General features: G+C 40.5%; 1 long non-coding RNA gene across 1 annotated transcript; it reads left to right on the top strand.

Moving 5' to 3' along the window:
- The first annotated feature begins 885 nt into the window (after positions 1 to 885).
- On the top strand, positions 886 to 4124 carry LOC138880350 (uncharacterized). Its single transcript, XR_011402971.1, has 2 exons — positions 886 to 1075; positions 3837 to 4124. It is a non-coding gene; the product is annotated as an uncharacterized lncRNA (long non-coding RNA).
- Positions 4125 to 11423: the final 7299 nt, after the last annotated feature.

Genomic DNA, 11423 nt, shown 5'->3' with positions numbered 1-11423 from the left:
ATTTAATAAATAAATCTGATTTTCCAATAATATTTTTAATCTGCTGAATTACGCACCATTTATTTGGTGTCAAAATTAAAGAACTAATTTATAAATTACAAAACTGCTAATATATTTCCAAGGGATAGCATCCAAGATATACATTCAAGAAATATTCTCTAGCTACTTGCTTTATATTCTTCATTCCTCTCTCTTAATAATTAATGACCATTTCAGTTTCTCTTGCTTGTTAACTTTCCTTAAAGAGTGTATATATCCTCGGTAATGAAGGAACATATATAATTCTTAGATGAGTGAAGTGAATAATCAAATTAAAACTCTAATACCTTTAGAAAACCTTTTAATTTAGTATATCTTATTTAAGGTTCTTTCTTTTTCTTTTTATATGTTTCCTTTCCCTTCTTTTAGGTAGTTGCCAACTAGACCTTATTCTAACTATGAGCTCTTAAACATATTCACGCTGTTAAATCATATATATAGTACCATTTTTTTTGCAAGTCAAATGGTGCATCAAGCCAGTTAGAACATGTCAAATTGTGATAAAATGGAGACTATTTCTTTTTTCTATTTATATTCTTTATAGTAAAGGAGTTGACTTCCTTAAAGAAATTAACTAACAACACATTGGATAAAAGTTCGATTAATGCGAGTCAACTTACCTCAAGGCACCAAATGGAGACGAGATGCCTAGTGAATGATGGTCAAATTAAGAATTAGCAAACGGCATGTTTCGTGCTCTTACACACAAATTATCTCATGTCAACTAAATTCCCAAGTACATCACTTTGATTTGGTCAGCTAGGTATTCTCACCTAAAGCTTTTCTTGTTTTCCCTATAAATAAACAGCTTAGTTTCTCATTATCCATAAAAAATACAACATTTAATCTTCTCCTCTTCTATTTGTTTCCCTTTTCCCTGTTTAATTGCAATTCGTCCAATTCCAAATGGCTGCTTTTGGAAAGATGCTTTCGTTAATTGTGATAACTGTGGCATTATTAGCCATCAACTCAAATAAAGCTTGTGCTGGAGACCCTGATATGCTCCAGGATATTTGTGTTACTGATCCCACCTCAAGTAAGCGAACTACTCCAATATTGGACAAACTAACTTTTACATTATTTTTTTCCTATGAACCTATGGTTATCTGAAATTGAAACTCAAGAAAGCAAGACTCTTGGGAACAGCATGAGTGCATTCTTCTTCTTTTTTTTCTAATCTTTACTTGAGCCGAGGATCTTCTACAAATAGTCTCACTATCTTTTTAAGATAGTGTGAGCACGTGATTTTTGTTTCGCGCGACAATCGCTCCAAAAGAAATAAAAAATAATAACAATTGGTCCTGCTGTACAATTTTTGGATTTTTACATGGCATTTTGTTAATTATTTACGATTTTTGTCCATTTTATTTTATTAAAACAAAATACAAAAAATGTATGTGTCATGCGTAATTTGAACCGTAATCCGGTTGTTAAATAGAAAATCATAAATAGGCATCTTGGTCCGTGATTTTTGTTTTGTTTGATTTTACCTGCTTCAAATATTTTGATATGTGTGTAAATATTTGTATTAAGTGTCTATTTAATTTTAATTTGATTTACTTGGGTTTGTTTTAAAAAATAAAATAAAAATATATGTAAGAAAATATAAAAGAGAATGCAGAATTTGTTTAAAAAATCTGCTTGGGCTCATTTTTATTAAATTTGAGGCCCAAATCAAGCCCAGAGAGTGAGCCTGCCCCGGTCCAGACCAGCTGATACCCAGAGCTTCCAAACGACACCGTTTTAACCTGGTCTGATCTGGGCCGTTGATCTAAGATTGATCAACGGCCAAAATCTCACACCCCGTACCCACTAATAGACCCGATCCGTCTCACCCGGACCGACCCCAACCCTTTACCCTTGAAACGACGTCGTTCCCTGTTAGTCGAAGGATCCCGGCCCTTCATCACATCTCATCCAACGGCCAGGATCCACCTACCCACTAACTATATAAACTCATAACCTTACCCTGCCCCCTATCCGAACCCCAGCCTTCATCGTCTTCACCAGAACCCCAAACCCTAGAGCCGCCTCTGTATTCTTCACCATGAAAGCCGGCGGCATGAACGCCGGTGGCCTTCACCTTAACACCATAGGACCATCTCACCCCCTGAACATGGACCTGTTGACCGTTTAGTTCGAATCATCCTCCAGGTCCTCGAATCTTCATTTGAAGATTCGAGCAAAACTCGATCTACACCGATCTGCCCTAGATTCATATCAGACAACCCCCGGACCCCCCTCGTGACCAAACCATACTTGGTTTGGTCCGATTCTAACCATGGAAGCTCAAGTTCCAAATCTACCTTCCACAAAACCTAAAAACCCCAAGCCCAGTCCGTGCCTGTTAAGCCAAGAGGTTAGGGTCTAATGGACCTTAATCGAAGTGTTTCTCATCTGAGAAACCCTTCGATTAAAGTCCGTTCAACCTTAAAAAGGGTCTGTTCAAACACAAGCTGATTTTCTGTTCCTTCTTTCAAAGTTTTTAAGGTAAGTTTGTTTTCTCTTTGTTATTCAGTACGTGTGTGGTTTAGAGGTCTGTGCATATTTTGTGTAATTTGTCTCTGAATTTCTTTTGTCAACTGTCAATTGCCCCCTTTGCCCGGACTCCTGTATTCAGTCAAGTCTTTCTTCATAATGTGTGTATATAAACTGTATGTTCAATTGAATTCGTAATTGGTCATTCATTTAGTTCCTAGGGCCTTTTTGTGTTAACATTGCAATATGAACCCCTCCTGTGATACTGTTAAATGTCTGATTTTTGGTTACGATTGTATGTGTTATAACTAGTATAGTCGAGTCGACATATGTCGTCAATTAGTTTCAGTTGTCCGAACAATAACAAATCGACTTACTTCTGCTAAGCATTTGTTTGAATCAATTAGGAACTGAGTTTGCTTATTTATAATTGGTAATTTGAATCAGAAATGCAAAAATCAATGTTCTGTTTAGTCACAGTTTTGAAATTGGAGGGCATGTGCACTTATGCACAACATGTGCATTTTGTGCACAGCCTGTGCCCTGCCTAAGTGCTTTTGAATTAAATAGTTGGACAGCATGTGCTGTCAGACTACATCCTGCTGCCCATATTCTGCTTTAAGTTTCAGAAGTAATAAACATTACTAAAAAGTTTAAGCCTGCCAAGGGAATGTCATGGGTTTAATACTTAAATAGCTAAGTGGAAACTGAAAAGATGATGGCACATGGGAGGGGTGTTCTTTTGGTCTAACAGGCTGTTAAAAGGGCTGAGGTTTAGGCTTATAAAAGAAAAAGGAGACAGACATAAGAGGGAGGAGATCAGATAACTCTGCGAAGAGAGAGCAAAAATACATACATATACACACATAGACACACACACAGATGGACATTGATAATAAAGGGAGGGGAATACACTGATATAAGGGGGATTGATAAGAAAATAGGAAAAGAGAGTTTGTCTGAAAACACACGGACAGAAATAGATAAAAAGAGGCCTAACACAGAAAGAAGGAACTGCATTTTTTCATCTTTGTCTTGATTCTCAACTAGTCTGGATTTGCCTGTTCCATATTGATTTATCCTGAGTCTTGCTTGAGATTACTAGTTGTGTGTAGTATCAGTTCAGTTCTGGATCCATTCTGGTTAAATTCCGATTCCATATTGCTGGGAATTTGCTACATTCTGCCATCTTTCATTGGCTCTAAATTGCATTTTTGCACTGGGAATTTGTCCTGCTGTTGTTCATCTGTTACTGCTGTTCCGCTTGCACTGTTGCTCAACTGACTCCCCTACTTCCTTCATTGTAAGCATTTCCTCAGGTACACATTTCGAATCTGTCTGATGTTGCAATGAAAGTTGAATCGAAAGATCTGAAGGAGTTATAATCATCTGTTGCATTGCCTACGATTTTTTTTTATATATATATAAATGTTGTTAAGATGTGTAAGTTTCTAGTCTGTTAGCCTAATAGAGATACATTAGTAAGGTTGTACTTAATTAAAGTTTATGCCAATCTAAAACTGTGACATTTGACTCGTTTGGTAGTATACAAGATGTAAATACAATTCATGAAATGTGCAGCTATTTAACACGATTGTTAACTTAAACTCGCTCTGTCAGCATGCTTTGAATATGTAAGGGCAAATGGCCGCTTAAATCTAGCTAAAGATAATACAGTTTCATTCTCGAGTTTCAGCTTCATTAGGCAGTTTATAGGATGAGTTTCAAATATCATTAGTCGCATCTTCTAATAAGTGGTTTTAATTAATCTTGTCTAAATAAGTTAAAGTTAAGGAGCTCTTGTAGTAGTCGTAGCATTTCATCAATCTTGTATATAATTCTTCTATCAAATTAAAAGCATGTTTCATGAGGTACAACGTTTCTTCACTCTGTAAATAATTAATCAGATGATTAACCAAAATCTGGATTTGGCCAAAGCATATAATTGAATTAGCATGCATCTTTTCTTCTATTTTTAGAGATAAACACATTAGAAATGTAGTCGCTTTAGGATGTTCCTTCTAAAATAATGAGACGAGCCTCGCCAAATAAAAACGTAAATTGTGGGGCCCTCAATAATTAACCATAATAAATATTTAGAATTCTGGACAGGCCGTTTAGTGAATTTCATGGCCTTCCTCAAAATAATAACGCGTTTAGACTTTTTTTTTAGGCACGGTTTAAGTAAATTATATTCTTAAATTCGGGTGCACATTGATGTGACCCAAATCCAAATCTCAACGGAGTCAAAATGTGTTGACGATCACGGGCGCATTGATTGTGACTTGGTTCGAGATGCATTTTCACGACGTTGCAATTCTATAAAAATAAGTGATAATGATAAAAGCGGTTTAAACTTAATAAAAGCACGTAAGTCATAACATGTATTTAAATCAGATATTTAGCCATTATAACAATTTAAGCGACCGTGCTAGAACCACGGGATTCGAGGGTGCCTAACACCTTCCCTCGGGTCAACAGAATTCCTTACTTAGAATTTCTGGTTCGCAGACTTCATTTGGAAAAGTCGAAAATTTCCTCGATTTGGGATTCAAGATAAACCGGTGACTTGGGACACCAAAAGCCAAACCTTTCCCAAGTGGCGACTCTGAATTAAATAAATAATCTCATTTCGAATATTGTCACTTAAATTGGAAAAACTCCCTCGCGCATTTAACCCTTCGGGGCGGGCGCGCAAAAAGGAGGTGTGACAGCTCTGGCGACTCCGCTGGGGAAAATTAACCCAGAACCACTGGTTCAGGGTTCAAGAATTCGAGCTTAGAATAATTGTTATATTTGGCTTTATTATCTGATCTTTATTACATGTTTTTGCATAACGTGCTAAATGTTGTCTTTTACCGCTTTGATATTATCTGAACTGTATATAAACTGTGCCGAAACCCTTCTCTTCTTACCTCCGGGGAGAAGCTCGCTGGTCGAGACTCCCTATTCTGTTAGTGTCAATACCTGAAATAAGAAAGAGGTCGGACAAGTTACAAAGCCGGACGATCTCGCGGGTCCCCGGTACGTAGCCCCCTCCTCGACTCGAGTTGTCCGCTCGGGTACACAGTCCAGAACAAATACCCAGGTTACGAACCTAGAATAACTTGACTTCATGCCGGATCCCTAGTAGGAACACTTATCTGCATCATGTCGCATTTGACTTAGGGGACTCAACACAGGGGTTGGGTCCGTCTAGGACAGGCAACCTGAAATGAAAAGACCACCCTGCTGCATCCTATTTGTTTTGCGCATTTATTTGCCTCGGTTCCGCATGCTGACCGGTTTTGAAAAAAAAAGAAGAAAAATAGCGGCATAGGGAGATAATTACTTATTTTGGAAAAATAGAACCAATGTCCGAGTAGTGTCGAAACCTCGCCGGAATTTCTTCTAAAATATGTATATAAAAAAAAAGATTGTCTTCTAGTTCGATTTAAAAAAAATATATAAAAATTTTCTTTTTATCATTTTATATATATATATATAAATTTTCTTTTTATCATTTTCAAAATAAAAAAAAGAAGGTATTTATTTAAAAAGTAAAAAAAAACGGAAAATTCATAATTCAAAAAAAAATGTTGTTTCTTTTGTAGTACCCCTTTTATAAATTCAGACTAATAGTCCAAATATTTCCTAAAAAAAAATAATAAATATTTTCTTTAGTCTTTATCTCTTTTCAAAAATAATAAAAATACGTATTCTTGATTTCTAGGTTTATTTGATTTTCTCTATTCATGATATGCCCGAACTACGCCGGTTTGATTCTCACCGGATGTGAGATACGTAGGCCACCCTCGTCGGGTTCAACCCCATTTTGCTAAAATAGCCAAAATCAATAAATAAATAAATAAATAAAAAATGTGTTTCAAACTTTAAAAAGAGTCGTAAATAAATCAGGTGACGCTGTTTTGTCATAAATAGCCGAATGATTCCGAAAAGGGACGCCGGAAGGCTGACTTTGCATAAACAGCCACCTTTGGGTCTTGTTTAGCATTTTTGCCCAGTTGACCCACACAGCCTTAAAATCTTCGTCTCCGAAGTGTTTAAAGGCCGTGTTCAAAACTTGATCCCCTCTGTAAAATATTTTGAGTCAAGTCATTTTTTGTTAAAATCACCTTAATAAATGTGCAGGATGAGCACGATGCAAAATGAACATTTTTCAATAATGACCAAAATCCCTGTCAAGTTACGGCTATGGTGGAATGATCTAGGTGTTGAAGGACAAAATGAGGTTAAGAAATATCTGAAAGGTCTTGTGGGTTTGTTGGAAATCCAGCCTCGGGGAGATATCATAAGAGCTTTGGTTACCTATTGGGACCCGGCGCACAATGTTTTCCATTTCTCTGATTTTGAACTCACCCCGACTTTGGAAGAAATGGCCGGATACATCGGGAATACTGAACTTCCCTTGAGGGAAAAATACTTGGTCGCCCCAAGAGTCGTCACGGTACATCGGTTCCTAGATTCATTGAAGATACCTAGAACAGTCCACAACCCGGATCTGGCAGCCGGATTTTGTACTCCATGCTTCATATATGATAGGTACGGTCATGAGGGGGGATTCAATAATCCAATCAACAAAATGTGCAGCAAAAGAGTTCGTCAGAAATGGGACAAGCACAGACGGGTAGCGTTCATGATGATGTTCCTGGGCCTTCTGGTATTTCCAAGGAAAGACGGAAACATTGATTTGAAGATATCCGGGGTCGTCAGCACTTTACTCACGCAAAGTGACAGTACTCTCGCGCCTATGGTGGTATCTGACATCTTTCGAGCTCTTACAGCTTGTAAAGCTGGGGGAAATTTCTTCGAAGGTTGTAACTTGCTCCTACAGATATGGATGACCGAGCACCTCTGCCATCATTCCGAGATTTTGAGCCATGGTTCCCCGGAAAAGACTTGCATAGAAGAATCTTACACGAGAACCAAAGAGATCAGTTTGCCCAAAGGAGTCCTGGCATGGACCTCGTTCTTTCAAGCTCTTACTGCCAGCCAAATACAATGGACGCTAGGATGGTTGCCTGTTGATGAGATCCTATATATGTCGGCAGCTAAAACTTATTTCTTACTGATGGGGCTTAAGAGCATTCAACCTTACGCACCCTGCCGAGTTTTGAGACAGTTCGGAAGATGCCAGACAGTACCTCATGAGGAAGATCTTAGCACTCAAGCAGTTGAGATAAGTCCTAACGGACAATTCCCAGAAGCGAAGATTCGCCAAATCTGGAGTGAGTGTCAATATTTGAAATCAGATACTTGCGTGCGGGATCGAGCCAAAGGAGAGACGGCGCCAGGTTACCTTGCATGGTATAGAAGGGAACTTGAGCATGAAAGGCCAGCTAAGAGACCCCACATCCGGAATTTCACCGAATCATCGCAAAGACAGTGGGATTGGTTAGCGATGGAAAGAGGCTATTGCGCCGAAATCAGCAGGTTAAAGCAACAAGTGGGAAGCTTGAAATATGAGCACAACATACAAGTTGCTACCAATCTGGGAGAGCGGAACAGGTTAATTCAGGAAAATGAAATGCTCAGAGCCCAGATCAAACAGATAAGGTTGGATGCGGATAAACAGCCAAGGCGTCGATCAGACGAGCAGCTGATAAAAAGGTTAAAAAATGAAATCAGGGAATGGCAAGATGGTTTGGAGAAATCTGAAAACGTCATAGCGGAGCTCAGGGCACAGTGGGATACAAGAACAGATAAGCATCACCGATATTTGAATCAATTGGAAGGCGACCACGAGAAAACTGTTGCTAAAATAAAGAGAGAGATGGCTGCACTTGAGATCAAAGCAGCTAATCAGGCCAAGGATTTCCAAATTGAGAGCAGATACTGGTACGACTCAATAGCCCAGATGAAGTTGGAAGTACGGCGACTGAAGCATCAGCATATACAGGATACTCAAGTATTCAAGATATGTAGCGATCAGATAAAACGCCTACTCGTAGAGAAGAAGCAAACCAGAGATAGGATCAAGGCCATTGCCCATGCCATCACCAGACGATGTCTACGATGTGAGAACATGTCCAGCGTTACCGTCCTCTCGGCAGTGATGGGTTATGTCAAGCAGACTATGCATGAGCTGGAGCAACTTGAGAGGGATATCACGCCTAGGACCGCGGCGAGGCCGAACGATGCCCCGCGGACACCAATTTTCAAAACCATAATGCACTCATAAGTCAAGCCTGTATCTTAGCATCTTCTGCCTGTTTTTCCATCAGGGTGATTTTTAGTCTATTTTGAGTCTAGGTTTATTTTCAAAGTTTGCTCTTTCTTTTGCAAAATGTAGTTTGTAATAGAACATTTCAACAATAAAGAGGTTGCTTCTTTTACGCTCATTTGTGTTTTTCGAACTACGTAATGATCTGATTCACGTAGGCATCGTGATACGTAGGCAATCCTCATGGGATCCGGTCGCATTTCTTTTACTGCAAAAAAAATAATAATAAAAGAAAAACAAAAAAAAAGAAGAAAAAGAAAAATATAGAAAAAAGGGGAAAAAAATAAGAGGAAAAATGCCAGAATGACGCGTGCTCTCGTAGCAAACATATAGTAGTCCACTTAACTGTATAGGTGCATCATGCCCAACATGAGATTGACTATCTGTTATTTGCTGTAAATTAACCGTGCATTTATCGTTGAGTATTTCCTCAGGGTTTTGAAAAGACGGTTGGTTTGGTGAAAGTCTGGCCTCACACTCATACTTCACGAGGTCAAGGAGAAGTGTTCAACTACCTGTTGTTAGGACCAGAAGCAGTACTCACACTTACTTCACCAGGTCAAAAGGAAGTGTGGAAATGTCTTCAGAAATTCCATTGCAAACAATCCCTGTTTCCGAGGAGAGCTCGATCTCAGCCGTCCTCACACCTGAATCCGCAACTGCGGAGGAAAATAGAATCCTACGGCTCCGCATGTTGGAAATGCTGGACGATTGGAATAATGGGAAAGAGCCGCCAAGTGTCGTCCCCGGATTCCCTGAATTATTCTCCAGGTCAAGTGGGACTTCTAATGTCCCCATAAATTATCCTGCTACCCCATTCGGATACCCAGCCACCTCAGCCTTCTCTGCTGGATCGCCTTCTGAGCCTCATCCCCGAATGTCATCCACTGATGCAAGCATGAACATCTTTACTGCATCGCCTTGCCCGATTACGGCACAGCCTACCACGTACAAGCCAAGCTTTGACTCATCCTCTTTTACATTCCAAGCACCATCGTTCTCAATGGAACCAACTAGGTTCGCTACCAGCACTAATCCTCTACCGCCTCAGTGCGAGCTTGCACCCGGGCAGGATCAGAACCCCAGAATTGCAGAACAAAATGAGATTGCCAAGAGAATGAGAAGCCTTGAACAAAGTTTGAAGAATATGCAAGGATTGAGCGGACAGAAGAGCGTCTCTTACGCCGACCTATGCATGTTCCCTCACGTGCACCTGCCAGCGGGTTTCAAGACCCCGAAGTTCGAGAAATACGATGGGCACGGTGACCCCATTGCACATCTTAAGAAATATTGTAACCAATTGCGGGGAGCCGGCGGAAAAGAAGAACTGCTAATGGCATATTTTGGGGAAAGTCTAGTAGGGATAGCCTCGGAATGGTATATGGACCAAGAAATGTCCCGATGGCATATATGGGATGATCTCGCCAGAGATTTTGTGAAACAATTCCAGTATAACATCGACATTGCGCCAGACCGAAATTCGCTGTCGAATTTGAAGAAGAAACCTTCAGAAAGCTTCAGGGAATATGCTATTAAGTGGCGTGAACAGGCGTCAAGAGTGAAGCCTCCCATGGATGAAGTGGAAATGGTCACTACTTTTCTCCAGGCTCAAGAGTCTGACTATTTCCAAAACATGATGTCAGCCATGGGTAAGCCATTCGCGGAAGCGATCAAGATTGGAGAGATGGTAGAAAGTGGTCTGAAAACAGGTAGGATTCTGAGTCAAGCAGCCATAAGGGCAACCTCCCAGGCCGTCCAAAGCGGGTCCGGAGGAATGACCAGAGGGAAGAAGAAAGAAGAAACAACTATGGCAGCCTCGGAAGCAAGGGAGTATCGTCATCCCAGGCCCCGTTTCCCGGAAAGAACCCCACAACACTATTTCCCCCACTCCAATTTGGCATATGCTCATCAACCTTATATGGTCATGAATTCCCAACCTTATGCCCATCCACCACAACAAGCCAACCGAGCCCCAGCTCCACCTCCCAGAAATCAGCCTCCTTACCGCAACCACTATAACCCACAACCCCCGCAGAATAACTTTCGCCCTCAAGAGCCACCTCGACGGCGGACTTTCACGCCCATCGGTGAGGAATACTCTACTTTGTTCCCTAATCTAGTCCAATTGGGTTTCTTGCAACCAATCCCTCAAACAAGGCAAAACCCGACGTCACCTTCTTACAAAGCTGGAGTCAGATGCGCCTATCATTCAGGGGCCGAGGGACATGATACAAATGATTGCTGGTCGTTGAAAAGAGTGGTCGAGAATTTGATAGAGCAAGGGAAAATAGTGCTAAGGGACGAAGAGATCCCAAATGTGACTAACAATCCATTGCCTGCTCACAATAATGGGCCGCTGATCGGAATGATTTGCGAAGACAAAGAATTCGACCCTGCTCTGAAAGCCATAATTGCCATTGTCGACACGGGGAAGAGGCCCGAAATAGACCAGAAACCAGGAAAGGGGGAAGAGGCCAAGGCTATAAAGAAAGAACTTGAAAAGAAGGTGGAGAAGAAAGTGGCACCGGTAGGGGATGGAGTTCTTTACATACCACGAGGTCGAGCTGAGAAGACGCAGAACTTCGGAATCAAAAAGACAAAACCTATGTACGTGCCGAAAGGGGCCTATGTGGTCCGGGGGACGATTCAACCACCTCGGCTGAATGAGCCAGTGGTTATCGGA

This window comes from Nicotiana sylvestris, chromosome 1 (assembly GCF_000393655.2).
Source record: "Nicotiana sylvestris chromosome 1, ASM39365v2, whole genome shotgun sequence".
NCBI lineage: Eukaryota > Viridiplantae > Streptophyta > Magnoliopsida > Solanales > Solanaceae > Nicotiana > Nicotiana sylvestris.
Note: the sequence above shows the minus strand (reverse complement) of the source record. Positions and strands in the feature narration are given on the sequence as shown.